Below are 26064 nucleotides of genomic sequence, written 5' to 3' on the forward strand. Positions count from 1 at the left end.
CACCCAACCTCTGATTAAAAACCTGCAAGGAAGGAGAGTCCACAACCTCCAGTGGGGGACTGTTCCACCGTCAAGCAGCTCTTACTGTCAGAAAGTTCTTCCTGGTGTTTAGTCGGAATCTCCTTTCTTGCAACTTGAAGTCATGGGTTCGAGTCTTGCCTTCCAGAGCAGGGGGAAACAAGCTCGCTCCCTCTTCCATGTTACAGCCCTTCAGATATTTGAAGATGGCTCTCATATCTCTTCTCCAGGCTAAACATATATAACACCCATTAAAACAAAAGCCTACTCAGTTAATAAACAGATAATAAACAAAGCAATGCTCAGACCCACCAATTAACAAATAAGCAAAACCCCAACCTCCCTCCAGTCCAAAAATCATTCACAACAAACCAGCAATTTCGCGTGCCCCCATAACCTCCACAACGCACCCCGAAGTCTGGAGTCAAGGGCAGCTGTTACAAATCGGCTTCTCTCAAACCACTTTAAACAGTCTCAAGTAGCTCACGTGGGGAAATAGAGAGCAAGGGAAAGAAAATCAAGCCGATATTGCTTCTTTCTTGATCTGTGCTGGATTTGACCTATGGAACTCCTCACCACTGGATGTTGGGAAGGACATACAGTGCTACCTCGGTTTAAGAACAGGCCGGTTTAAGAACGATTTGGTTTACAAATTCCGCAAAACCAGAAATAGTGTCTTCGTTTGCGAACTTTACCTCAGTCTAAGAACGGAAGCCGAACGGTGGAAGGGCACCGGCGGTGGGAGGCCTCATTAGGGAAAGTGCGCCTCGGTTTAAGAATGGTTTTGGTTTAAGAACAGACTTCCAGAACAAATTAAGTTCGTAAACCAAGGTACCACTGTACATCTGATGATGCAAGAATTCCTCAGCGCAGCTACAGTTCAGGGGATTGGCTTTTTGTGCTCATCCTTTCAATGCCCTTTCTCCTCACATACCACTTAGCATCACACTGCTGGCTGTATAAATTGCCTTCCCCAAAAAAGATTTGGGGTGGCCTTCGGTGATAAAGGGAGGTTTGTTCAATGACCAGACCATACGCCTTCAAATATCTGGACTATTCCAATCATAAAACTAAATATATTAAATAACCCGAATGTGAAGGCAATTAAAGGTTGGCGGTTCGAATCCCCGTGACGGGATGAGCTCCCATTGCTCGGTCCCTGCTCCTGCCAACCTAGCAGTTCAAAAGCATGTCAAAGTGCAAGTAGATAAATAGGTACCGCTCCGGCGGGAAGGTAAACGGTGTTTCCGTGCGCTGCTCTGGTTCGCGAGAAGTGGCTTAGTCATGCTGGCCACATGACCCGGAAGCTGTACGCTGGCTCCCTCGGCCAATAAAGCGAGATGAGCGCCGCAACCCCAGAGTTGGTCATGACTGGACCTAATGGTCAGGGGTCCCTTTACCTTTAAGAAGCGTGAAGTCAGCACTGGAAAAGCCAGTCTTCCTTATAACTTACTGTTATGTTACATAAGCTTGAAAGGTGCTCTCCTTTGATTTAGCAGCACAGCTCTTGCAGAGAGCTCAGATCCTCTTAACTCTAGTTAACTTACGGAAAGAGTAAAAAATCTCAGATCTTCTCATTGTGATATGGTGGAAGATCCGCCTTTATAGCCATGGGCTCCTTTGTGCCCTCATATTTTCCCAACTTCTATGCTTTTCCCATCTCTCTCTCCGTTCCCCATTTCTTATTCTTTCTAATGAGAACCATCCAGACCAGTCATAAATGGGTGGCTGGGACTGATGTACAAAAATGAAGACTCCAGGGCTCCTGTGCTTTAGAGAAATATGTGGGCTAGCTTCAGTTTTGCGCAACCTGCTTTCTTTCTATTAGCATCCCTGTGGCCCAACAGAAGAAGGAAAACCCTGCCCCTAAACCAGGCACAGGCAAACTCCGGCCCTCTAGATGTTTGGGACTACAATTCCCATCATCCCTAGCTAACAGGACCAGTGGTCAGGGATGGTGGGAATTCTAGTCCCAAACAATCTGGAACTACAATTCCCACCATCCCTAGCTAACAGGACCAGTGGTCAGGGATGATGGGAATTGCAGTCCCAAACATCTGGAGGGCCGGAGTTTGCCTGTGCCTGTCCTAAACCTCCTCTGCTTTATGGGACATCTTCAAGAGTAGAAATGGGTAAGGTGCCAAACGTCTTGCTCTGCTTTCCTTTGGACCACATCAGCGAGGCTGAAAGTGGAGTCTTGTCGTCTGGGCAGCCCATGACCTCCACACACACTGCCCAGACTTGCGCCCCGGGAACGTCACTTCGGTGCTGCTGACACAGCCGTTTGACTTCACCCCTGGAGCATAGCTGTCAAGTGTCCCTTATTTGGCGGGACAGTCCCTTATCCCAGTGCCATGTCCCGCTGCTGTCCCTTATTGATGATGTCCCTTAAATAAGCTCCTAAAGGTAATGGGGCCCTTTCTATGTCCAGCTGTCCTTTGTCAACAACAAATTGTTGCTGGTTTTTTGTGTTGAATATATGCTATATGGTAATTTATGGACCCAATAGGTATCTAAAGCCATTTGCACGCAACAAAATACCGTATTTTTTGCACCATAACACTCACTTTTTTCCTCCTAGAAAGTAAGGGGAAATGTCTGTGCGTGTTATGGAGCGAAAGCCTACAGATGGCGGGGGAGATCTGCTGCAGTCGTGTGGTTACAAAGCATGGATCCACATGGATCCCCAGGATTTTTGCATTGGGCTACTCCAAACTCACTGTCAGATCACATGATCACATGTCTGTGGCCGCAGCATGAACCACAAAAATCATATATCCACTATTTCGTTTAGAATATTTTTTTCTTGTTTTCCTCCTCTAAAAACTACGTGCGTGTTATGGTCTGGTGCGTGTTATAGAGCGAAAAATACGGTATGTATTTTATCAAAGTAATTGTTGATCCCTTATTTTGGCTGCTGATCCCTCATTTTTGAGGCTGCTGGTCCCTTATTTTCAAATCTATAAGTTGACAGCTATGCCCCGGTGGCGCACTCCATTGTCTCTTAAGACAGCCAGATGCCATTGACTGCAACCTGCTGGTGTGTCTAGAATTTACAAAGCCCAAGAAGTGCATTTTTGGGTTTGTGCACAATCCATGATCCTCTTGTGCAACAAGTCTTTCTCGCTCGATCCGACTGAGGTCTGCCTAGGCCAGCGTTCGTTACGGAAACCGTAGCAGCCGGCAAGAACTCGGCAGCCCGGTGGAAACTGCCTGCCCATGGGCTGCAGAAATAATCATTCTGTTCACCTCTAAGAGGGCATTTTGCGTGCAGAAGAGAAGAAATTGGAATGTGCCAGATCCCGTCTTCTGCACAAACGTACGGGAGCCCCTGAGGCACGCCCGGCTCTGCCCCCCAAGGCAAATTCTGACCCACTGGACCTTGCCACTGAAGCCTCCCCACCGCGATCGCCTGTGCACATCCTCCATGCTCCTGCTTTCCCCTCAACCATACGGTCCCTCCCTAATCCGTCCCCTGTTCTATTCCAGGGCTGGGATTTTCAATTAAGGATACTTACTGTGTCCCCCTTCCACCCCCTCCTCCCACTGCCATTTCCCTAATGAGGGGTGGCTGGTGGTAAATTAATTGTCCTGACAGTGTGACCCTAATCCGCCTGTGTATTATAATTATAAGGGGGTGAGTGTGTGCAGGCCGAGCAAAAGACCTTGGTTATTTCCAGACTGCCGCTTTGTAATTAACTAGCACGTGGCATCGTTAGGCCGGGGATTACACGAGCCTTTTATTTATTTCCTTTTGACTCATTAATTCCTCCCCCCCCCCCGCTCCCTCCAGCCTCGGGCGATTAAATACCTCCTTGCATGGCTGTCCCTTTTAAAGGGTCTGTGGGCTACCTTTGGCCCCCTAACCGGCCTGTCATCTGCACCTCCTTCCCGGCGGACGGACCTTGGCCACTTTGTTTTGTCCTAGTGGGGAATTAATGTTAATTAAAAGTGCATTGTTTTCAACGCTTCCTGGATTACCCTCTGCGGAATATTCCTTTCCCCGGCCTCATTTTAAGTGCATTAACTTAGGAGGAGGAGGACGTGAGCAAGTGGCCAATTATGAAATTGGCTGCGGCGCAGCTGAAGGTGCAGGGCAGATTCACACATGCAGGGCATTAAAGCCCTGTTTGAAGGCAGGACCAGGTGACTACCTGCAGGTGTGGAAGGGGCCCTGGACAGGTATAACCCCCGTCTCTCTTTAAACAACTGTGGTTTGGTCAAAGGCGCTTGCTTAGAGCTGTTAGGAGCCACGTTAGAAACTCAGATACAGTGGTAAAAGGTAAAGGTAAAGGGACCCCTGACCATTAGGTTGAGTCGTGGCTGCCTCTGGGGTTGCGGCGCTCATCTCGCTTTACTGGCTGAGGGAGCCGGCGTACAGCTTCCGGGTCATATGGCCAGCATGACTAAGCCGCTTCTCGCGAACCAGAGCAGCGCACGGAAACGCCGTTTACCTTCCCGCCGGAGTGGTACCTATTTATCTACTTGCACTTTGACGTGCTTTCAAACTGCTAGGTTGGCAGGAGCAGGGACCGAGCAATGGGAGTTCACCCCGTTGCGGGGTTTCGAACCACCAACCTTCTGATCGGCAAGTCCTAGGCTCTGTGGTTTAACCCGCAGCGCCACCCGCGTCCTCAGATACAGTGGTACCTCGGGTTAAGAACTTAATTCGTTCCGGAGGTCCATTCTTAACCTGAAACTGTTCTTAACCTGAAGCACCACTTTAGCTAATGGGGCCTCCTGCTGCTGTCGTGCTGCTGGAGCACGATTTCTGTTCTCATCCTGAAGCAAAGTTCTTAACCTGAAGCACTATTTCTGGGTTAGCGGAGTCTGTAACCTGAAGCGTATGTAACCTGAAGCATATGTAACCCGAGGTACCACTGTGTAGGCTCCAAATGGCACCTTAAACCACAACGGAATGCCTCTTCTCCAGGGGGTTGGACTGGATGACCCCGAGGGTGCCTTTTCCAACTCTACGATCTCAACTGCATTCCTTGACTGCAGCTTGCTCTTACAATTCGCTTGTCCCAGTATGCAAGGAAGAAACGCAGACGGCGGAAATGGAATTGACTGTGGACCACGGCAGAGGTTTTTCAACTGCGGTCGCCAACCTGTGGCGCCCAGAAATCTCTACGTGGCCGCAGTTGGGCCCACACCAGTAGCAAAATTCCCCTGGGGAATTTCAGACGCTGATGAGGAGACCTCTTGCAGAGCTACAATTCCCAGCACCCTTAGCAAACTGTAGTTCCCAAATACAGAGACGGAGGGTGGAGAAATTCCGCTGTGTGCACCATGTTACTTTAAATAGTCCTGGCTCCTCCCACAGAATCCTGGGAACTGTAGCTTGCTGTTAAGGGTGCTTAAAGGTAAAGGTAAAGGGACCCCTGACCATTAAGTCCAGTCGTGACTGACTCTGGGGTTGCGGCGCTCATCTCGCTTTATTGGCCGAGGGAGCCGGCGTTCAGCTTCCGGGTCATGTGGCCAGCATGACTAAGCCGCTTCTGGCAAACCAGAGTAGCGCACGGAAATGCCATTTACCTTCCCGCTGGAGCGGTACCTATTTATCTACCTGCACTTTGACGTGCTTTCGAACTGCTAGGTTGGCAGGAGCAGGGACCGAGGAACGGGAGCTCACCCCGTCACGGGGATTCAGACCGCCAGCCTTCTGATCAGCAAGCCCTAGGCTCTGTGGTTTAACCCACAGCGCCGCCCGTGTCTCTCACCCGTGCTGAGAGATAGGAGGCCCCAATTCCCTTCAGAAAGCAACAGTTCCCAGGGATGTGTGACTGGTGGGAATTGTAGTTCTGGGAGGGGAACAGGAGTCTCCAAGAAACTTGGTGCCCTTAACAAACTATGGTTTCTGGGATTCTTTGGGGGAAGCCATGGCTGTTTAAAGTGGTATGATACTACTTTCAATCCATAGTGAAGATGGGGCCTAGGTTCTTAGAGCTCTTAGAGTTTCAGGCTCTGAAACAATTTGCTTTCTGCAGTCCTCCCAAGATCAGCATGGCGTTTACAGTGCTATTTTATATGCTTAGAAAACTCGGCGTAAATTTGACCAGATAAATTCCCTAAAAACCCTAAACCTTGATGCAGCATAGAATCATAGAATTGCAGAGTTTGAAGGGACCCCTGTGGTCATCTAGTCCAACCCCCTGCAAGGCAGGGATCTTTTGCCCAATCTGGGGCTCGAACCCACAACCCTGGGATTCAGAGGCTCATGCTCTACTGACCAAATGAGTGGCAGTGGCTTTGTGGGAGTTCTAGGTTTGCTGGCACGTGGTTCTTGCTCTGTTTCTGCAGTTGAGACTGCATTTTAGTATTTTGTTTGAAATCTGCAGCATGCAGGTTCCGTTCCCTCTCTTTATGTCGCGATGTTGCACATTTTGCAGACCCGCCTGCCTGACCTGAGGCTCTGTCGTTTTTCTCAGGCCCTGGGGCTTACCCTTGACACTGAAAATAGGCTCAGGGGCTAAGCTCCGTGGAGCCCGATCTCTGCTTCAAGTGAAACCTTAGATATGGGGGAAGGGGAAAAAAACTAGGGAGAACTTATAAGGGGAAAGAAAGAAAGGGTGCGTGTGGGTTCTCTGGGCAGAGCAAGAAGGAGATTGTGACCAGGTTCAGATAGACTTCCTAGCCTGATGGCTGTGCAGATGCTAGACTTGGTGGAAGGGACACGGGTAGCGCTGTGGTCTAAACCAATGAGCCTCTTGGCTTGCCGATCAGAAGGTCTGCGGTTCGAATCCCCACAAGGGGGTGAGCTCCTGTTGCTCGGTCCCAGCTCCTGCCAACCTAGCAGTTTGAAAGCACGCCAGTGCAAGTAGATAAATAGGTACCACTGTGGCGGGAAGGTAAACAGCGTTTCCATGTGCTCTGATTTCCGTCACGATGTCCTGTTGCGCCAGAAGCGGTTTAGTCCTGCTGGCCACATGACCCGGAAAGCTGTCTGTGAACAAATACCGGCTCCTTCGGCTTGAAAGCGAGATGAGCGCCACAACCCCATAGTCGCCTTTGACTGGACTTAAGCGTCCAGGGGTCCTTTACTAGACTTGGTGGCCCTTGCTCTGGTCTATGGAGGTTTTTTCGAAAAAGGAAAAACACACACTCAAGAAGACCACTTACCTGTGAATTATCTGACTGTAACTTTGTGTGCAAGGACATGCATGGAAAGGAGTGCTTGGGGCTAATCGGGACTTTCTCAACTACCTTCCTCAACTATTTAGAGACCAACTTAAATCTAGATTGTGAAATCCCATTTTTAAGGATGTACGGAGTTCAGGGTTAAAGCTGCCTCGCACTGAATCACTTTGGACTGCAGCTGGTGGGGTGAGGATTGCATGGTGCTGGCGTTTTTTGTATGTTGGGATTTTTTAAAAAGCATGTCAGGGTGATGGGTAGGCTGATCTGTTCGTCCTGATATCCTAGATTTCTATGTGGAGGGTGTTCGGGTTTTTTTTTTATTGGAGCAGGTTAAACAAACTGGGCAGACCCTATTGACCTGTGTTCCAGGGCTATTTTAAGGATGACTTTTCTTTTCTTTTTTCTTTTTATTGGAATTTTATTTACAACATAACATAACCCCCCCAACCCCCAACCCCCTTAAGGATGACTTTTCAGCCTGGCTAATTAGCTGACCAAACCTTTCTAGAGCACATCGTTTTTATTTTTAACTTTTATTGCGGCTTTCCAGTAAGAGCCGAAATCAATGATTTCATGGATGAGTAATACCTGGACCTAATTTTCAGCGACAAAGTCTGTGACACAACCAGTGGCCTTTCCAGTTAAAGATTTCCAGCTTCCCGTCTTCTGGTAAACACGTCTGCTAGAAATGCAAAGAACCGCCACTCAAGGTGGGCCGTGCTAGACTATTGGAGCATTTATTCTTGACTGTGTGTGATACCTTGGCATTATTCAGTTAATGGGATTGATATCCTGTTCGTCCGTAGGCTCCTAAGGCAGCTTACGAAAAGTTTGTGTTTTGAAATGGTAGTAAGAGTACACTCAGCGTATGCTCAGAGGTTCTTGTATTTTCTTGCAATCTGGTACACCAAACAAACAAACCCAGAACAAATGTTGTTGTTGTTTAGTTGTTTAGTTGTGTCCGACTCTTCGTGACCCCATGGACCAGAACACACCAGGCACTTCTGTCTTCCACTGCCTCCCACAGTTTGGTCAAACTCATGCTGGAAGCTTCGAGAACACTGTCCAACCATCTCGTCCTCTGTCGTCCCCTTCTCCTTGTGCCCTCCATCTTTCCCAACATCAGGGTCTTTCCAGGGAGTCTTCTCTTCTCATGAGGTGGCCAAAGTACTGAAACCTCAGCTTCAGGATCTGTCCTTCCAGTGAGCACTCAGGGCTGATTTCCTTAAGAATGGATAGGTTTGATCTTCTTGCAGTCCATGGGACTCTCAAGAGTCTCCTCCAGCACCAGAATTCAAAAGCATCAATTCTTCGGCAATCAGCCTTCTTTATGGTCCAGCTTTCACTTCCATACATCACTACTAGAGATAGCTAATCTGTGATGTGGGGAAAATATTGGTTATTGATTGCAAGTTGCGCATTTGGGCACTGAAAAGGATGTGGGTTTAATTTTTTATTTAAATAAATAAGCCGAAAGCTTGGCATACAAGGTAGAATCTCGATATCCCACCAAAGGCAAAAGGGAGATTGTGAGTGGCCGACATGCTTTAACTTAGTTCAGAAGTTGGCTTTTCTGCTTCTTTTGTTTTGAATACGCAAAATTGGGGTTTTATGCAAAATCTGGCGCTGCAGAACTGTAATCTGACTTGTCAGAAGGCTGCATTGATTGCAAGCTCACAAATGCAGCCGTAGACCACTAGTAACTCTTTAAATAAAAAAAAACCCTAAAAGCTGCAAGAACATAGTGTCCAATTACATAGTTGCATGGTGTCATTTTAGAGTAGGTTAGTGAAAATTTGCACCTGCCTGAGTGCAAATACACAAACCAAGAGAGGCGGAAGGGGGAGTCAAAGAATCACCTAATTCTCTAGCTCAGTGGCAGAGCAGATATTTGCCTGTAGAAAGATCCGATCCCTTGGCACCTCACGTTTAAATTATCTCAGCCACAAGCCCTGCCTGTGAGCTTGGGGAGGTGTTGTCCATCAGCACAGCTATGAGTGGATGAGATGGACCAAAGTTGTGACTCCTGTATCCCGTTTTTTGTGATGGTGGCGCTGGGCTGGAGGAAATTTGCTTCTTCACCTGGGCCGCCCCCAGCTACATCCAAAGCAACAAAGCCTGTTTTTCATTCGCAGTTAAACTCATAAAGAGGGACTTGTGAGCAGCGTGAGCTGAAGCCCCTGTTGTTTTTATACATTGGAGAGCAAAATGTGCTGCAAGAGTGCATTCATTTTCCACTTGTCAAAAAGGCAGACTCTCACAAGTAGACATCTGTGCCCCCTGTGACATCGAAAGATGAAAATAGGGGGCACTCTTGCATACATCTGACACCCCATTTTCACCCCAAAGTTCAGGGCTGCCCCCCCAACCAATTACACACAAATGCAGACTCAAGGTTTTAGTGCTGTATTACATAGTCTCTCCTGCTGCAAAAGCTAGATGTGTTAGTAAGCTATCAAGGCTGTTTCATTTTATTCTTTTTAATACAACAAACACCTGTGGCCTGATCCTTGGCATGTTTTCTCGGAAGTAAGCGTGCGTAGAAATTCAGTCGTTGCTAAGGCTGAGGTACTGACTCTCCCCTCTTTCATCGAAAGATAAGGAATAACGATAGCAAGGTTCTGCATACGCTGACTTTGGAGTCCCATTGAGCTCTGTGGATTTGACTTCTGTCCCCCCAAAGGCAAAACAGGACCTGGGAAAGGGCTAACTGTAAGAGGGGTCCCCCCGTCTCAGGTGGTCAGTGACACGTCTGTGGATTTGCGGCTGAAGACGTCGCATCACGTTAAATTCGCTTTTGATTTTTATTTCCGTGGCTTCTTTTGGAATCCGCATTGCAGTGCGATAAAACACAGGTGTTAAAAGGACGCAATAGCAATACTCTTAACAACCATAACAACATCACTATGCACAACAGTGGTACCTCAGGTTAAGTACTTAATTCGTTCCGGAGGTCCGTTCTTAACCTGAAACTGTTCTTCACCTGAAGCACCACTTTAGCTAATGGGGCCTCCTGCTGCTGCTGTGCTGCCGGAACACGATTTCTGTTCTCATCCTGAAGCAAAGTTCTTAACCCAAGGTAATATTTCTGGGTTAGCGGAGTCTGTAACCTGAAGCGTATGTAACCCGAGGTTCCACTGTACAATCGCTACCACAGACGGAAAAATAATTACGTGTGGCCTGCCAAGACCCTCAGCTATTTTCAGGTGGTTTCAGGGACAGGCGGTAAGGATTGGGAATTGCTGATTTAAAAATAAGGTCTATTCCTGGGGTGGGGGGGAGTATGTTGGTAAAAGCAACAGGTGCCCCCCAGAGAAACCTTGTGCACCAGTTAGCTTCGCCACGGAGGCAGCCAATTCATGGCGCCTGTTTCGTGGCACCTCCGCTCTCAGGCTGAGGCGTGCTCCAGGGAAACAGCAGCCGTGGTACCCACCATTTCCCATCTCAGGAGAAGCGCTCCCCGCATCCCCAACCACACTCTCCTGGGCTTGTGGACCCCCCCCATTCCACGCAGCCTGTGCAGGACCCCAAGTTTCTGTGTCTTCCCCCAACCCCGTCTCCTTGAGAGGCCATCAGAATTAATCCCAGCCGACGTTGGGAGAGGTGATGGATTACTGACATTGTGCCAGCAGGGTGGACATCTTGCCCAAAGTCACCTCGGCCATGTTGCCCCCCTCCCCTCCCCTCCCCCGCCCTGCCTGCCTGCCTGCCACACTCCCGGATTAGTCTCTGAAATATAGACCGTGACAGCTGACATCACTGCCTTCCTTCCTTAAATCTTCCACATTTGGGTGGCTCCTACCTCTTCTTTCTCTTTCCCCCCTTTCTTCCAACCCTTCACCCCCTCGGCCTCTCTCCTCGCCTTCTCTCCTCCTCCGGGCAACCCCTCCGAGGTCTGCGCCACGAGTCGCCCAGGTGAGCCACCCAGGTTTACGTCCCAGCTTTTCCTGCTACCACCTTTCCCCCCCCTCTCCCCTTAACAGGAGATATATGATTATTTGCAACTGATCCAGCTTTAGAGGGGTTTAGCTCCCTTGATAAAATTATATCTAATGATTTAAAGTCCTTACGCTTGTAATACAGCTTGGGCCGGCTTTATCGCGCTTAATTAAAAGTACTGCCAGGGGTTTGGAAGGGCCATTTTTTTAAATTTCCTCCTTCCCTCGCAGATAACTTTTTGTCCCCCCCCCCTCTGTTGCGGTTTGTGTGGGGAAAGTGGGACCCCTTCCTTTTTCTCTCTTGTGAGAGCAGATGAAAGAATTGGGCTCCTGGGCCGGTGATGCGGAAGATGATGTTGTGTAATTGCTGGCTACCGATACCGAAAAGGAGACGAGGATTGTTTTGGGATTCTTTTTTACATTGAGTTTTAAAAAACCAAACCAAACCAAGGGGTGCCAAGGGATTGTGTGGTTTGGTGGATAAGGCAATGTTCCGTCCTTGAGGCTGTTAGAAAAAGGGATTGTGCATCTTAGAACCAAGGACCTGTCGATCTGCAGTATGCTAAAATATATGTGGGCAAAGTCATGCCCTTAAACTGATATTTAAGCTGCAAAAAAGGCCCAAGATCTTGCTGTCAGTATCAGTACAAAACAATTTTGATTACCTCCTTTCACACCCAAAATGCCTGCCCAAGATGCTGGTAACCTACACAATGATTCTGGCTCAAAAGGTTTCCAACTCTGCTTATATTTATCTTGGTTCTCTGTCTGGTATGTTTGGTTTTTGGGTGTCTTTATTTTAATGCAGCTGCAGACCAAATGGTGGGGGTTACCAGATGCCCCCTCCAGTTGTATCTAAGAACAATGACGAAAGGCTGGGATCTCAGCCCAAGACTTGCATGCACCTGACAGATTTGACAGATTTTATCGATATCACAAAGCAGTGTTCCCTCCTTGTTTCAAATGTACCTTATTTTTTGCTCTATAAGACTCACTTTTCCCTCCTAAAAAGTAAGGGGAAATGTGTGTGCGTCTTATGGAGCGAATGCAGGCTGCGCATCTATCCCAGAAGCCAGAACAGCAAGAGGGATTTCTGCTTTCACTGCACAGCGATCCCTCTTGCTGTTCTGGCTTCTGAGATTCAGAATATTTTTTTTCTTGTTTTCCTCCTCCAAAAACTAGGCGCGTCTTATGGTCTGGTGTGTCTATTAGAGCGAAAAATACGGTAGTTTGCCGCGTAGCATCTCAGGTTACTGTTTGAGGAGTGCGTGTCCAAGTTGCTGGGGACTAGTCGCTTGATACGTTTGGGTTTGGGCTTACAGCATTGGCCATTATTTTGCAACGTCTGCTGGGGCTGCCTAAGTCATTTCCATCAGTGTTTATGCAGAGGAACTTGGTGGCAGATTGCTCATGTATCTTGGGGTCATTTTACCACTTCCCAGTGAATTCCTGATGTGCTAGAACAGAGCTTTCCCAACTGCGTGTCGCCACACATCAGTGCGTCGGCCGCAGTGTGTAGGTGTGCTGTGCGAACGCTCCTCCCGGGTTTGGAAAGGGGCTAGTTTCACCTCCAGTTTGCTAGCAAAACTGAATTACTGTGTCGCGAAGGGATGCGTGCCTAAAAAGTGTGTCACCTACATGAAAAGTTTGGAAAGCTCTGTGCTTGATATGAATCAAAAATATTGAGGAATTGACAACATTCCGATAAGGTCTTCTGTGGAACTAACAACACATGTGGATATTTTTTTCAGGATTGCTTTCTTTTGCAAGAGTTAGGCCCCTACCCTATGGTGCTGTCATTACAGCAACAATTCAAAGTCTACTTCAGATTTATTTCATTTCCCATTTTTAAGCACCCAGTAATAATAGATTAAAAGGTAGCAGCATTTTGGAGGTCTCAGTGAATGGTGTTTGCTCATCCTTAAGTCTGATATTTGGAGCCAGCAAACAATTTGCCCTCAGGCACGTTGACTAGAGACACACACAGCCCCGCCAGGTTAGGGTTTTCTCTCCCACTATGGACTGCGGCTTTTTTGTAAGTGATCTCGATCTCTATTGTTCCCCTCCTTGCAGCAGGTTCAGTTCCCAATCCTGGTCTGGATTGCGAAGTTAGCCCTTCCTTAATTTGTGTGGGGGTGTGTGTCAGGTCTGCACAACTTGTTCACCTCCAAGCAGAACGCAGCCGTCAGGATCCCTGCCTTAGCTACCGTCTCCCCTATTTTTGCAGCGCCAGTCGGGCCGTCAAGTCAGGAGGTTGCCGGACATTGCTTCCTGGGCTACCTTTCAGCTTAGTTTTGGGGCCGCAAGTTCTTCAGGCCTGCTAGAGGGAGGCACAAAAGCACCCTTTGTCCTCTGCAGATTCCTGGTGATGAAGCACTTCTCCGAATCTATCCAGCCTCAGTGTTGAATTTGGGAGCTTATGAGACCCCCACATGCAATCATGCCCAAACTCCACATATATCTTCCTTGATTGGTTCTTCATTTTTAGCTGATAATGCATAATAAAGTGGAGATATCGTCGTGTATTTAAATTGCATCGTGAAAATATATTCCCTCATTCTGGCCTTCTGTTGTTGTTGTTTTTTTGGAGGGGCTGGTTTCTGAGACCCTGTCTTTTTTGCATCTTTCAATGGCTTCTTTCAGGAATGGGGAACCTGTGACCTTCCAGGTATTGCTGGATTCCAGTTCCCATCAGCCCCACCCAACAATGGTCAAGAATGATGGGAGTTATAGTCCAGCAATATATGGCAGGCCGCAGGTTCCCCATTCCAGAGAGAGAGATGCAACTTTCGTGTATGCCAGTGATTGTGGGAAATAGGGTGGTAGCTTCTCCAGATAAATGAATTTTTTGGTTTAGACTGCAATCCATTGCACACTAACTTAGGTGCGAACCCCATTGTGGGCCTTTACTTCTGAGTAAATATTCCTAAGGTGGTGGTTTCCAAGCTCCACCCCAGGACCGCTTGAAAGTTGCTGAGTGTCTTGGCAGACCGCTAATTGGATTTTCTGCCTGTTGCAGCAATTGCAAAGCCAGAAGATTTTAATTTGTGTTTTTATTGCTCTTCTTACTTCTTACGCTGTATTTTATGGTATTACAATTTGCATTCCACAGAATGCAGTTAAAAGGGAATATTTAATGTGCGCATTCTGCACTGCAGACCTCCTGAGTGAAGCTCACGAATGACAGTTTGGGAACCCCTGGAGTAGGAGGGGGCTGTTTGTGTGCTTCCTTTGTAAACCCTCAAATAAATTAAGAGTTACTTTATTGACTTTTAGTAAGTGTTCTGCTCTGAGGATGTAACTTTTGTTGATCAGGTGTTGTAACTGTGTTAAAGACTTATACTGCTTTAGCAACTGCTCCTTGGCCTCATGTAACCCTGGGAGTTATAGTTTTCGGATGACTTGCAGATGTCCTTTTGCATTATTCTGAAACCGCCTTTGAAAATAAACATATCTCCGTTGTGTGTGGGGTGAGGAAGTAATGGGAGATTCTCAGGAAACCTGCAAAGGTACTGCAATTGCTAAGTACCTGTGCCACAAAATGAAAACTCTGCAAGGAATTCTGGGAGTTGCAGTTGTGGTTTTCTGAGGGCGTTGAGATTTCCTGGCTGCTTTGCGAAACTATAATTCCAAGAGGGTGTGTGTGTGAGAGAGAGTGTGTGTGTTCCAAGAGGGTGTGTGTGTGTGTGTGAGAGAGAGAGAGAGAGAGAGAGAGAACACAATGACTACACAACGAAGTCAACAGCCTCCGCAACCTGGTGGAATAGCTGCAACCTGTTGCCTTTGTGGAGGAACGGATGCAAGACTTTTCTTCTTGCAATTATGTAAAGAAAACCAGGGTAAAAATTAATGGGCAGCTGGTGGGCTGTGCACGCTGTTAATAACGCTGCAATCATTGAATCAGTCTGCCCTCTTCTCCTCCCCCTGCTAACCGCCCCCCCCCTTCGCCCGGCCTCGTGCCATCTGTTAGGCCTGTGCTTATCCTTAGATTGGAGGTTCCTTGGGGCCAGGCACTCTTTTTGCTTAAGGGGCTCAGCCGCCAATTTCATCAAGCTCATTGGGGGAAAAATTGGCTGCAGAATTAGCAAGGGGGAGGTTCCCGAAAGAGCAGTTAGTGGGAACGTCAAAGACTGTAAAGGTTGGGCTCCAGCAAGATAGATAGATAGATAGATAGATAGATAGATAGATAGATAGATAGATAGTTGTTTAGTCATGTCCGACTCTTTGTGACCCCCTGGACCAGAGCACGCCAGGCACTCCTGTCTTCCACTGCCTCCCGCAATTTGGTCAAACTCATGCTGGTAGCTTCGAGAACACTGTCCAACCATCTCGTCCTCTGCCGTCCCCTTCTCCTTGTGCCCTCCATCTTTCCCAACATCAGGGTCTTTTCCAGGGACCCTTCTCTTCTCATGAGGTGGCCAAAGTATTGGAGCCTCAGCTTCAGGATCTGTCCTTCCAGTGAGCACTCAGGGCTGATTTCCTTCAGAATGGATAGGTTTGATCTTCTTGCAGCCCATGGGACTCTCAAGAGTCTCCTCCAGCACCAGAATTCAAAAACATCAATTCTTCGGCAATCAGCCTTCTTTATAGTCCAGCTCTCATTCCATGCATCACTACTGGGAAAACCATAGCTTTTACTATACAAACCTTTGTTGGCAAGGTGATGTCTCTACTTTTTAAGATGCTGTCTAGGTTTGTCATGGCTTTTCTCCCAAGAAGCAGGCGTCTTTTAATTTCATGACTGCTGTCACCATCTGAGGTAATCATGGAGCCCAAGAAAGTAAAATCTCTCACTGCCTCCATTTCTTCCCCTTCTATTTGCCAGGAGGTGATGGGACCAGTGGCCATGATCTTCGTTTTTTTTATGTTGAGCTTCAGACCATATTTTGCGCTCTCCACCCTCATTAAAAGGTTATTTAATTCCTCCTGACTTTCTGCCATCAAGGTTGTGTCATCTGAGGCTGTCGATATTTCTTTTGGCAATCTTAATTCTGGCTTGGGATTCATCCAGCCCAATCTTTCGCATGATGAATTCTGCATATGTTAAATAAGCAGGGAGACAATATACAGCCTTGTCGTACTCCTAGATAGATAGATAGATAGATAGATAGATAGATAGATAGATAGATAGATTGTTTCCACTTGCATAAAGGGGGTGGGTGTCTCAATGGGCGCCGGATTATACCACTTCCGGTGCCATCACCCCAATTCTTCCTTTCACCAATTTGCTCCTGAATACCAACTAGTCAACACTTAGAGGGCATCCGCCATCTTTCCTTTCTTAGCCACCACCAATCTTGATTGCAAAATTGCAAAAAAAAAAAAAAAAAATCAAATCCTTTGGCAAAGTGAATTTGAAAGGCAAGCTGGAGGGAGGGGTGGGGGTGGGGGAGTAGAAACCTATTTCTGCCAGGAGCTGCTGGGAATTGCATCTTGAACTTCTTTCCTGATTCTAAGCTTCTTAAGAGAGTAATTTCTGGAGAACTATCCAAGAGCTCTTCAGTGAAATTTTGGGTCCTTTATGTACTCTTTAATGGGATGTTTCAAATGTCCTTAATCTCCTCTCATTTTGCTTGCTGCAGATGCTCCTTAGTTTTGCTTTTTCTCTCTCTCCAGATAACAGGGGCAGTAGTCCTTCTGTGTAAAGGGAAAATTCTTTAAGCACAGAGAAACAGGATGGGGGGGTATTTTATTGAGGACAAGCTACAACGGAATAAAAGATGCTTCTGTAATATGTTGGGGGTTTAGAGGCTGGGACAGACCTAGGGCAAATGCATGTTTGCTCCCGTTATAAGGAATAAGGATACAGAGAACTATATTTGCTCCCTAATGTCAATCATATTCATGTTTACTTAGAAGTAAGGTCCATTGGTTTCAACTGACTTTTCAAGTATGACTAATAATAATAATAATAATAATAATAATAATAATAATAATAAATTATTTATACCCCGCCCATCTGGCTGAGATGCTTCAGTTATGTGGAAATAAAATCACATGGTTATCAGGATTTATTTATTTTTTAAGGCTGTATTTTAAGATTTCCCCCCTTTAAAATTGAAACCGGGATCAGATTAAGTAGAAAAAGGGTAAATTGCCAGAATATCCTATCTCACTGTATGTTTTGCTTTTCTATATCCTTGTAAAGAAGCAGAGTAGATACGTCACATGTGCAAAACTGTGTGATTTTTATTTGAAATACAAAGATCATAACTATTAGCCTTTGTTGTTTTTGTAAACGGTTCATTTTGCTCGCATCAAAACGACTTAGTTAAAATTTTAAGCCGCAGCTTTGTAAGACTGCTGTGTATTAATTATACCTTTAAAACACATTCGAAGCACATTTCCCCCTCAAAGAATTCTGGGCACTGTGGTTTATCCTTTGCCGAGTTGCCATTTCTAGCACCCAGAATTCTTTGAAGGGGGAAAATGTGCTTTGAATGTGCTTCAGAGGTATAGTTTGTATGCAGCCTAAAAAGAGCAATTACATCCTGGATGTAAAATACGCTTGCTCAGAAGAAAATAAGTTGCTTTCAGTTCTATTTGAGTGGCCCAATTTTAAAGCCACGCTCCCACTGATTTTGCAATTATAGGGCATGATCCAGCTAAAGTTAAGTACATATCCCATTTCAGTGAGTAAGCTAAGTACAGTACATACTAAACTCTCCCTCTCCCCCTAAATCACTTTTTCCCTCAATTTTGACTGGATTGTGCCTGTGCATTTTTAATATATTTTTATACTAACGAGCATGCATCTTTAAAAAAAAATACTCCAAGTAACAAAGGTTCCTAAAACACATTAAGCAAATATTTATTTAAAACATCGCGTCACTTCTTTTTGCGAAGGGGAAAAATGGACTGCTCAGTCCCATGACCTTGAAAACTGGGCTGGGGGGCTGCGGGTAGGTCTTCATCTACTGACAGATCCCTGCGTGATTTGCAGTAGATTACAAAGGATTTCTGACTTTTAGCTGGTTAACAAAAGCAGCAACTTTCCTCCCCAAATTAGGCTACTGAAATGGAGGAAGCTTGAGAGGATAGACTCATGGACCAAATAGTTTTGTGTGTGTGCTGTAAGCACAATTCGGGCAATGGAAACGAAATCCTAGGCTCAGATGTATCCTTTTGAGGGTTGCGTTCCTTCGCTCTAAGTGTATGCCTATTCCTCTTTCGAAACCTCTCTCGCACTCGGCTCCAGCTGTTGGGCTTCGGGTGCTAAGAGAAAGAAAAATAGATCCCATTCGCTTGAAGTCTGCCTGCTCCTACTCTACACAAATCTCAGTTGACTCAGTAAAAAATATCCATTGCCATTTGCTTGGTTTTCTGCATCTTTCGAGGTCAACTTAGCAACCTCCTGTCCATTAAGCTTTCAGTTTGTTTAGAAGCTTAATATTTCAGGATGGGGAAAGCGGAATTATTTGTAGATGTATTTATGTGACACACCAATTTCTGAGTTTTCACTTAATGCAACACAGTTGATATATTTAATGTATTCTCTCCAACCCCCACCCCCGGTGTGTGTTTTAGTAGTTCTTGTTTTTATCTGTAAGCGGCCTTGAGTCCTGTCAGGGGGAAAGACTGGGTAGAAATAAATAGGATCATGATAATGTAGGAAGTTTCTTGTTTCTGAGAAAAAGCTGCCATGACAAGGGGCTTATTTGTTATTTAATTCATTGATGAACCACTTCCTATGAAGAACTTCCCAGTGCGAGAAGAACTTGCGTAAAATGTTTCATATATAAAAAGTTAAAACAGTTATATTTACACACACAGAGAGAGACAGAGACAGAGACAGAGAGAAAGAGATAGCCCTATACGGTATGAGGATAGAGAGATGCGATACGATAATCTTTATTATCATTGTCCCATACAGAACAACGAAATTGAAAAAATCTGCATCAGACATTCAAAACCAACAAGCCTGTTATCCCAGCTATCCCAGTCAGGTTACCCCCATAAAAACTCTGATACCCCATAATTAAATACAATATACTCCCATAGAGACTACCTTACACAGTGTTTAAAACCAAAATCACATTTGGGTAGAAACTGTTTCTCAGGCAGCTGGTCCTGGTCTTTATAACCCTGGACCTTCTTCCAGAAGGCAGAAGCTGAAAGAGATCATTTCCGGGGTGTGCACTATCCTGCGCTATCTCTGCAGCTTTCTTGTGACACCTGGAAGCATAGATTTGATCCAAGGTGGGAAGAGTGCACCCAATTATTCTCTCCGCAGTCTTTACCACCCTGGACAGCATTGTTTTTCCCCTGACCGTGCAGCTCCCAAACCACACGCACAGACCATAAGTTAATACACTCTCCACAGTACAATGGTAAAATGCCATCAACAGGTCCTTTGAGAGATTGTTTTCCTGGAGGATTCTCAGAAAATATAACTTCTGCTGTATTCCATGTATAAAAAGGATTTCAAATGCAATACAGTTGCCAACTGATGGCTTGAGCATCATGTAATGTGGACTTGGAAGGTGACAGGTATGCTTATATATAGACATGCAGGCTAGTAAAACAGGGCAGCCCGATAACAAAAACCAAACAATCTGGTAGCTTTGCAGGATGCAGTCCTGGTCCCAGCAGATACAGAGCCCCAGGTGATCGATACTGACCAGTTTATTCTGTACCTCAGTTTTTTATGCCCAGGGGGCCAATTTGAAAGGTGGAAACCTACCTTTCCTATATGCTCCACCTTCCCTGAATCAAGACATCGTTCAACACAAGTACCGTATTTTTTGCTCTATAAGACTCACTTTTTCCCTCCTAAAAAGCAAGGCGAAATGTGTGTGCGTCTTAAGGAGCGAATGCAGGCTGCGCAGCTATCATAGAAGCCAGAACAGCAAGAGGGATTGCTGCTTTCACTGCGCAGCGATCCCTCTTGCTGTTCTGGCTTCTGAGATTCAGAATATTTTTTTCCTTGTTTTCCTCCTCCAAAAACTAGGTGCGTCTTGTAGTCTGGTGCGTCTTATAGAGCGAAAAATACGGTACCTTAGGCACTGTGGATTGAAAACGAGAGGCCCAGCGAAGCTATGTATTTTTTATCGCCCCAGTCCATAAGCCAGCATTCCACGCAAGCTTCCCACATAGAGCCCTCCTCCGAGTGATCTGAGAGTAAATATCAGAAATATAAGGTCACGTTACACGCCCAGGCTGACATTCACCTGATAACGCAGGCAAGGTGTGTGTGGAAAGGGGGGGACATTAACAGTCGCAGTGCCATTTCTTGGGTTGGGGCATGTTCCATAGAAGATCTTACGTGGCCATATGGAAAAGGTGGTGGTGAGGGAGCCCATAGACCCAAGAAGCGGCCATAATTCTCTACACACCTGTTGATTATTCAGAAGCCTGCTGCCTTCTTTTGCATCCGGTCATTCTGCTGGAGGACGAAAGAGTCTGGGAATCTTGGTGTTGTTTTTGAAAATTTAACCCATAGTTTAAGAGATTTGTTGGAGCAAAAAGCACAAATGTCTGTTTTTAGGTCTCTCTCTCTATGTATGTGTGTGTGTGTTGGGAAGAAATAAAATGAATTCGAGGAGGAGGGGAAATAGCAATGGAAAAGACCTTACTGCCTTTTTCTGATGTTGACATCTTCCCACTCTTTGACCCATGTGCCTGAACCAAAACATATCAGTCGTATATTCCTGCTTTCGGGCAAGAAGGCACAACAGACCTTTCCAAACTGTGTGTCACGACACATGAGTGTGTCGGCTGCCATGTGTCGGTGTGTCGTGTGAAGACTCCTCCCGGGGCTGCAAAGGGGTTACTTTGCTAGTAAAACTGAGTGGCGGTGTCGCGAAATGATGCACGTCTAAAAAAGTGTGTCACCAACATGAAAAGTTTGGAGGTAGAAAGTCTCTCTGTGTCAGTTTCTCCTTCTTCCTGTTAGGCTGCTCCCCGTTGATTTGCAGTATTCCCCAGAAGTGTGTTGGTTGCGTGTGTGTGTTTATGTGTCTATCTCAGTATCTGCTTCCGAAATCTCCCGATGCAAATCATTTTTACCCTTCACGCCAGCCCATAAACCTGCACACCGTCAGAAGGAACCTGGGATATTCAACTGCCCTTAAAGAAAACTCAACGAAGCCATCCCTCCCTTGTTTATTAATCTACAAGAGTGTTCCTATAATACCAGTCATGTGAGGGCCAGGGTCTAAGAATGGAGCTTGCAGCACAGCGCACCAAATTGTTTTTGAGAAAACCCTCCCTCACCAGCCACCACCACTGCTGTTGCTGCTGCTGTTGCCACCACCACTGACCCCCCCCCCTTGTTTCTCCAGGGCTTAAGAGGAGAAAATCCCAAACCTTCAGATCTAAATGCCCAGAGAAGTCCTGGGCTGCAGAATCTCTTACCCAGCTCTAAATCTCTTTTCAATTCAGGTTAAGCTTCTCTTTTTATTACAGATTATAGGGATCTCCCACTGTATCACTTCTGGGTTATCCTTTTAACACATTTTGCTCTTTCTAGCCGGGGTTATTTTTTGTGGTTTCCTGGGGTTGGGAAGAAGGAGCTGCCCTTGGTTTTTCCTCATTTGATCCATCTCCAGAACAAATCTCTGTTATGCTTCCTTGCAGAGGTACCCGGAGGCTCCTGGTCTGGACACCTGGGCACTGGAACTGCTCTCGGGAGAAGGTAAGGCAGATTCCCCCAACCCACCCAAAAAATAAAGCTGGTGTGCTTGTGTGCGAGAGAGAGAAGGCAGGACATTATGCCACTATTGTGGAAATTCAATGGATGTTAGTTGGCCATGTAGGTAAGAACCGAACTTAAGTGGGAGAGATGGTTGTTGTTGTTGCCCTGATGTGAGTTGACCTAGGAATTTTCCAACCATACAAGAAGTGACTTCAACTATCTTGCGATCCAGCCAAGGTGTCTTTGGCCATTTATAATCTCAATGTCCACCTGAAATTTTTCATTCATCCCATTCGTCAAAAGAATCCCAGGCGATCTGGAAGCTCAGCTAACCCCATCTTAGAAAGTCACCATTTTACCTCTTTTGGATGTCCTCTCTAGAAATCGTGGGTCTCCCACTGCAGCAAACAGTCTGGCCATCTCGCTAATGCCGCAAATAGATCTGCGTTTTCCATTATGTGTATCCCGTGGAAGATTTGCCACAATGGCAAAACTTAATTTCACTATGTTCGGTGAAGGGGTGGCACACAATATAATGAAACGCTTCCATGTGTTGTTTTCTTTAATTGCACCATTTAGATATAAATATAATTGCCTTTTCTTCAGTTTTGTAATCTAAGATGTTGTGCACGTTTAATTTCCCCCTTTTTCCGTGTTCTGAAAACAAGACATAATGGGAATTAACCTGGGAAACGTTGGCATATTTTATGTGATAAATGGGGGAAGGAATTGACCTCTGTCAAAATACTCTGCAGAGTCTGCTAACAACCATCAATGTCGTATCTAGAGATGCGTAGTGTATATTCAGCTTCTGTTACAGTGTTGGCATTTCGTCTCATTTGACGGCTGGGAAGCACATTTATAGCAAAGCTGGAAAGGTGGCAATAGTTGCATTCCGTGAGATAGATGTAAAAACCTATGGAGTTTTCTAAATAATGTTTCAAAGTGTATACAGTGTATGTATAAACATAAAATCAGTGAAAGGTGGTTGATTCAGTTTCAATCATCTTTTTTCAAAGTATTGACCATCAAAGCAACATTTTAAGCAGACCCTACAGATTAAAATGAGTATAATTTCACTTTTGAAAGTAAGAATTAGATAAAATGGCAGCACTAACAATATATCTTGAGGGGTTGTTCGCGTTGTTCTTCAGAAAGAACCCTCAAGTTTTGGGTCAATGTAGATCGTGTTTTCAGCTTTTTTTGCAATTATTTTAAAGAATTTAGAACAACAACAACAAATAAATAAAATCCAGTGTTTCTCTGATAATTATAAGCATTTAATGAATGTAGAGGAGCTCTGTGGGGTTTTTTTTTTTAAGGGAAAATGTTTAAAACTTGGTTTTACTTTTATTTTTTAGTAAATGTATGTGGCACATGCAGAGAGAGACTATTTTAAAGGATTGTCCTGATCTGATTTGTATAAAAATAACAACAACAGCAACCAAAGCTTTTTGTTTGTTTGTTTGTTTCAAAGGATTCTCACTGCATTCTTCCTGCCGCTATATAAATCTATAATCCGAGACACTGCAAAGAGATGACAACATTTTAAATGGGAAAATATCTGGGGCAAAACACCATCTGCCCACTCAAAACCTCTTCAGACTTGCATATTTCATTAAGCCAAAGAGAGGTTTATCAGTTTCCTTACATTAAGGAGCTCATATCTTTCTGGATTGCAAGCATTTGTACACAGATATTAAACCTTTCTTTTTTCTTTTTTCTTTTGCTGTTGCTTTCCTGATAAAAAACAAATCAGTTAAAATTTGCCTTTAACGGAAAAAACGCCCATTTCTTAACAGTTTTTTTTAAAAAAAAACTAAATTCATTTTAAGCTGTTCTTGCTGAAATAAAAAGAAATAAATAAAAGTGGAACATAGATAACGAAAAGGAATTCAGCATTTATCCAGATTGGCAAATCCTCTGGTAGTTTTCCAATGTTCTTTCTAAAGGAGTTTAACAGGGCAATCCTGAACATATAAATAGTAATCTATCCTAAAGAGTTTAACAGAGCAAACCTGTGAAACAACCATTGAGTTCAATGTGGGTGCCCACCAGGTAAGTGTTTAGGCTTTGGGGAAAATATAATTCCTCTATCTTATATATACCCATGCTATCAGGTGAAACACAAGCCCCTTTAGGTTTTGCTTGAACACAACAAACAAATAAATAAAGAAGAGCACAATTATTGTTGTTGTTATTATTATTATTATTATTATTATTATTATTATTATTATTATTATTGAAACCTTAGTCCTTTTTATTTGATTATCAAAGCTATCAATATAGACGTGTGAAGCTATAGAGTTTCTGGCAGGGATTCAAATATAACGTTACCATCGTCTTTTTTTTTTAAATGTTACAAATATGCAAACATACATTTCATGGAATCCTTAAAAATATTCATACATACCCACATTCAATCCCACAGATACTTCTTTTCCCCACCACCACCCCTTACCCCTCAAATGTCAAATATAAGGTTACCAGACGTCCCCGTTTCCCGGGGATAGTTCCTGGATTTACAGATCAGTCCCCTGACAAAATCCATCTATTTAGTAGGAAGTTGAAAAGTGTCGCCAGATTCATTGAAAAAAATCTGGTGACCTTATTCGAAAAGCATTCACGGCAACAGATTGGTGCTGCAACAAAATTTTGCAGCGCGGTGACACTTTTGTTGGCAGTGCTTTATCTCATGACACTTCATTCTGTTCCATTTCCCATCTAGTTGTCCTCTTCCCTGCCTCCTTTTCCGAAAATGCAAACCCAAAACTGTCTTCCAGCATTCTGTGGTCCCCGAGAGGGCACACTGTCCTCTTGGGACTGTTTTTTTTTTTGGGGGGGGGGTCTCTTCAGGTTTTCCTTTGTCTGAAAGGCTTCTGCAACCTTGCCAAATTCCTTTTCCCTGTGTGAGGGTGAGAATGATTAACTGCAGAGAGAACAGCACTAATATCCTTGAACACTGGAAGCAGAGGGAACAGAAATTTATTTATTGCACCTCGAGTGTCCAAAACACTACATTATTATTATTATTATTATTATTATTATTATTATTATTATTACAGTATTTTTATTATTATTCTGCCACAGCCCTTGAAACAACATCATAGGTTAGGCCAGACTCACAACTAAAGCATCCCTGGGAGATGTTCACCCAACCTCTGCCGAAAAACCTCCAGGAAAGGCAGTGGCGTAGCGTGGGTTGTTAGCACCCGGGGCAAGGCAAGTAATTTGCGCCCCCTAACCCGTGGATTTGCGCCCCCTAACCCTAACCCCCAGATGTTGCGCCCGGTGCGGCCGGGCCCCCCCCCTGCACCCCCCACGCTACGCCACTGAGGAAAGGAGATTCCAGCACCTTCTACTGTCAAACAGATCCCCATATGGTTTTTAATTTCATTTTCAGTGCTTCTTCTATTGCATTTTGCTGTATTGCAGCTTGAATTCCATGGATTGTGAGGGTTCTTCACAGACAGCCTGAATGAGGCTCACAGGCCACTGGTGGTCTGCGGGCCACAGTTTGGGAACCCCCTAAAGTCTGCTTCCCACAAACCAGGAGGGGCTGTAGCCAGAGGGGACGATGACTTTGAGTACCCCTCATGCGGCCAGAAAATCCTGAGCAGGTTGTCTCCCTGCTCATATCAAGTATTCAGGTTTCTCTCTTGTGAATTAGCCACCCCAGCGGTTCCTGGTTGAGACCAGAGAGGCAGGATGTTAATTTGGTGGAAAACATAAATGAATTAAATGCGAGCCTGTTCCTCCTATGTCCGCTTGCTAAGAAGCAAGTCTGAGTTCAGTAAAACTTACTCCTGAGTCCCAGGTAAGTGAGCATAGTATTGCAGATTTAGAATGTGTTGTGCCACAAAACAACAACAGCAACAACTTGGGTGTTTTGGAAGAGGAAAATATCCCTTTAAAATTGTCAAGGAATCTAGCTCTGTCCTACTCCAGGCCAGCTTTTTGGAATGGAGAACACATTGCTTAATTAAACATCAAAGGGGCATTTTCAAAAGCAATGCTAAATACATCTTTTTGTCTGTACCTCTTAATGAATACTGTTACTGCGGTATGAGGCCAAATTTCAGGCACCTTGTGGTCAGAGCAGGGTATTTGTTCAGACAATAGAAATGAAGGTTCTGTGGAGAGCTTGCTGTTGATCCAACATAATCAAAACTCAATATCCGCCTCTGTTAACCATTCGACTTTTCCAGTTTTTTACAAACCTTTCCCTTCATTTTAAATTGTTATTATGTTTTTACTGAAATTTTATTGGTGTTAGCCGCCCTGAGCCCAGCTCTGGCCGGGGTATAAATAAAAAATTATTATATTATTATT

At 45.1% G+C, this 26064-nt stretch overlaps 1 protein-coding gene across 1 annotated transcript in view; it reads left to right on the top strand.

Annotated features, from left to right (window-relative positions):
- Positions 1–26064, top strand: part of LOC309536921 (homeobox protein otx5) — a 71249-nt gene that overhangs the window by 26381 nt on the left and 18804 nt on the right. Inside the window, exon 3 of the mRNA XM_082231322.1 lies at positions 21675–21732. The gene's annotated coding sequence lies outside the window, so the exon portion shown is untranslated. The remainder of the gene's footprint in view (positions 1–21674; positions 21733–26064) is intronic.

Source organism: Podarcis vaucheri (genome assembly GCF_965113315.1).
Source record: "Podarcis vaucheri genome assembly, chromosome: 7".
Classification (NCBI taxonomy): domain Eukaryota; kingdom Metazoa; phylum Chordata; class Lepidosauria; order Squamata; family Lacertidae; genus Podarcis; species Podarcis vaucheri.